Genomic DNA, 3,729 nt, shown 5'->3' on the forward strand with positions numbered 1-3,729 from the left:
AAGTCTAAACCCTAAACAATGTACTTCAAGGGAGTACAAATCCGGCCTAAACCAAGAAATGGTCGTTCCATACTTGCTTCGGTCACAAAGTGAAGGAGAAGGGTTGGTCTAGGGAGGGAAGCGAAGAGAGTGTTGAGACCAGAATAGTTGATTCGGGAAGAGTAGTTGTTTGACGACTTGTATCAAAAAATGGAAAGCTAATAGATGGAAAATCTAACAAGTGATTTCTGAGTCTTGTATTCTCCTGACCAAAACTTGTCTTTGGTGGAAATAGGTGATACCTATTTATACAAGTTGCAAATAAATGTACCCTGGTCTCGTAAGAAGTGGAAACGATTGAGTAAATGGAAGAAAATGGTAACGGGTAACGCATGTAATTGATGTTTCCATAATGACGGAAACGTTTCACCATTACTGATTGTATTTACTAACCGTCTCACCCTTATGACACTTTCCTGTAACGGGCGTAGTGTACGTCGCAGGCTATAAACCGCCAGACCAATACCCTCATGAGCATCCCCCAGTTTGTGACATGTTTTGATGTCTCGAGTGTTTGCGTGTAACATGTTGCTACGTGTGGCGTGGAAAAATGATTTGGCATATTTTAGGCGCGGCCAAAATTAGGGTTTTGGCAAAACCTTGATGTTTGGCCTTGGGCCGGAAGTTTCCATGCGTTAGGTGGCGAACTTGGACGGCTGAAATCTGCATCTCAGATGGAAGGGTAGCCGTTGATTGTTGCAACCCTTTGTTTGGCAGCCAGCGGCATGTGGTAGGGCCGGCATGGCTTTGGCATATTTTAGGCGCGTCCAAAATTAGGGTTTTGGCAAAACCGTGACGTTTGGCCTTGGGCCAGAAGTTGCCATACGTTAGGTGGAGAACTTGGACGGCTGAGATCTGCATCTCAGATGGAAAGGTAGCCGTTGATTGTTGCAACCCTTCGTTTGGCAGCCAGTGGTAGGGCCGGCATGTCTTTGGCATATTTTAGGCGCAGCCAAAATTAGGGTTTTGGCAAAACCGTGATGTTTGGCCTTGGGCTTGAAGTTGCCATGCGTTAGGTGGAGAACTTGGACGGATGGGATCTGCATCTCAGATGGAAGGGTAGCTTTTTATTGTTGCAACCCTTCGTTTGGCATCCAGCGGCATGTGGTAGGGCCGGCATGGCTTTGCCGCGGAGATGTGGCTGGCATGGCATGTCATTAGCACTGTGGTGCAGCTGGCATGCCTTGGCGCGGAGATGTGGCTGGCATAGTATGTCATTGGCACTGTGGTGCGGCTGGCATGGTTGGAATGCCTTGGCGCGGAGATGTTGCTGGCATGGTATGCCATTGGCACTGTGGTACGAGTGGCATGGTTGGCATTCCTTGGCGCGGAGATGTGGCTGGCATGGTATGCCATTGGCACCGTGGTGCGGCTGGCATGGTTGGCATGCCTTGGCGCGGAGATGTGGCTGGCATGGTATGCCATTGGCACCGTGGTGCGGCTGGCATGGTTGGCATGCTTTGGCTCGGAGATGTGGCTGGCATGGTATGCCATTGACACTGTGGTGCGGCTGGCATGGTTGGCATGCCTTGGTGCGGATATGTGGCTAGCATGGTATGCCATTGGCACTATGGTGCGGCTGGCATGATTGGCATGCCTTGGCGTGGAGAAGTGGATGGCATGGTATGCCATTAGCACTTTGGTGCGGCTGGCATGGTTGGCATGCCTTAGCGCGGAGATGTGGCTGGCACGGCATGCCATTGGCACTGTGGTGCGGATGGCATGGTTGCCGCGGAGATGTGGCTGGAACGGCATGCCATTGGCGCTGTGGTGCGGCTGGCATGGTTAGCATGCCTTGGCGTGGAGATGTTGCCAGTCAGTTTTGAGGGTTCTTCCGTGGAATATAGCGTATATAAAAAAAGGTACCCCAGTAATTTTTACGTAGGCATGTTGAATGATTCAATAAATGTGCTAGTGGTCGTAGTGACGTCATGTCAGATGTGAGGTTTTACGATTTTAACCCTAAGCTAAAAACCGCCATCAACATTAAGTCTCCTGCTTAACTCGGAACAGGAGCATTGTTGCGAGGTAAGTATAAGATGGTGACATTCAAGGACAAAATCGAAATGGCAAGTCATGAAAAGATGATCAGTCTAACCTTTTTCGGGAGTGTTCTGAGAATCTGTGATTCTTGCGTTGACGGCCTTGCGTAAATCATGCCCGTGGTATTGCTGGCTAGACCGTGAGAATGATAGAGGCGGTTGCTGACTGAGATGCAGACTGTTGGCATCGGTCTGGAATGGCTGTGCGCACTCTGGGCTAGGCTTGGGAACGCGGAAGGGATCCGCTAACATAAACTTGGCGTGAAGGGGAGCCACTAGCATTGGATTGGCTTAGAATGAGCCGTTAGCATTGGTCGGCTCGGGATGGAACCGTTAGCATTGGATCGGCTTAGAATGAGTCGTTAGCACGATCGGCTTGGAATGGGCACTGGCTTGGCGTGGGCGTTGGCTTGGAATGGTGGCAACTGGTTTCGGAACTTCGTATACCAAACGGTGGTGATGGCGCTAGAACTTCGGCTACCAAACGGTGCTGACGGCACCTGGAAACTTTGTATAAATTAGGGTTTGGCATGTCGAAATCCTAATTAACTCCCCTTACCAAAATCGTTGTAGAATTCTCGTACGAACTCGGATTTTGACGGTCCGCCCCTCCATTTTAATTGGAAAAGAATTTCCTATCTCCCCTCGTGGGAATATTTAGGTTTTGAGCTCGTTTATGAAGTAAAAGCAGTCCGTCAATAAAACTCAGGAAGAATTTAGAAGGGATGTTGCGGGCCCGTGGAATGATGGAAACTTGCTTCAGTTCTGTGGGAAGATGACAAATGGCTTCGGGAAGATGACAACTTGCTTTAGTTCCGTGCCAAGGTGACGACTGGCTTCAAGAAGATAACAACTTTCTTTAGTTCCATGGGAAGGTGACCACTAGCTTCCGGAAGATGACAACTTGCTTCAAATCCGTGAGAAGGTGATGACTGTCTTAGGGAAGATAACAACTTGCTTAAGTTCCGTGGAAGGTGACGACTGGCTTCGGGAAGATAAAAACTTGCTTCAGTTCCTTGGGATAATGGAAACTTTTTCTGACTTAGGGTTTAGCATGCCAAAACCCTAATTAACGCCTCTCACTAGAATCGTTGTATAATTCTCGTACGAACTCGGATTTTTACGGTCCTCCCTCCATTTTGATCGAAAAAGAATTTATGATCTCCCTTCGCTGGAATATTTAGGTTTTGAGCCCGTTTAGGAGGTGAAAACAGTCCGACAGTAAAATTCAGGGAGAATTCAGGAGTGGAGACGTTCCGTCGCCAATGTGCTTCAATCAAGTCTTCTAAGACTTTTTTCCAAGCGACATCCTTAGAACCATATTCTGAATCTTGGACTATCATATGGAATGGGATCCGGTGAGAAGTCCCTAGTTATACTTCTATTTGATCCGATGGCATGGCCGAATATGTGAATGTATCTTTGTGGCGTGCTTTTGGAGTCTTCGGTGCACATGTACGGCTTCATGTGGAGAAATTCCTGCGGCTCGTAAAACTTTGATATTGATGATGTTGAAATTAGAAATAACCTGTTTGAGGGGAGCGTCCCATGATGGTAGCCCCCATGTGTAGCCTACTTTCATTGCATCTCCTTGAATCCACGTCCACGAGATTTGATACAAGCTTATTGTACTCTTCTGGATGTGACG

The sequence above is a fragment of the Papaver somniferum genome, chromosome 7 (genome assembly GCF_003573695.1).
Source record: "Papaver somniferum cultivar HN1 chromosome 7, ASM357369v1, whole genome shotgun sequence".
Lineage (NCBI taxonomy): Eukaryota > Viridiplantae > Streptophyta > Magnoliopsida > Ranunculales > Papaveraceae > Papaver > Papaver somniferum.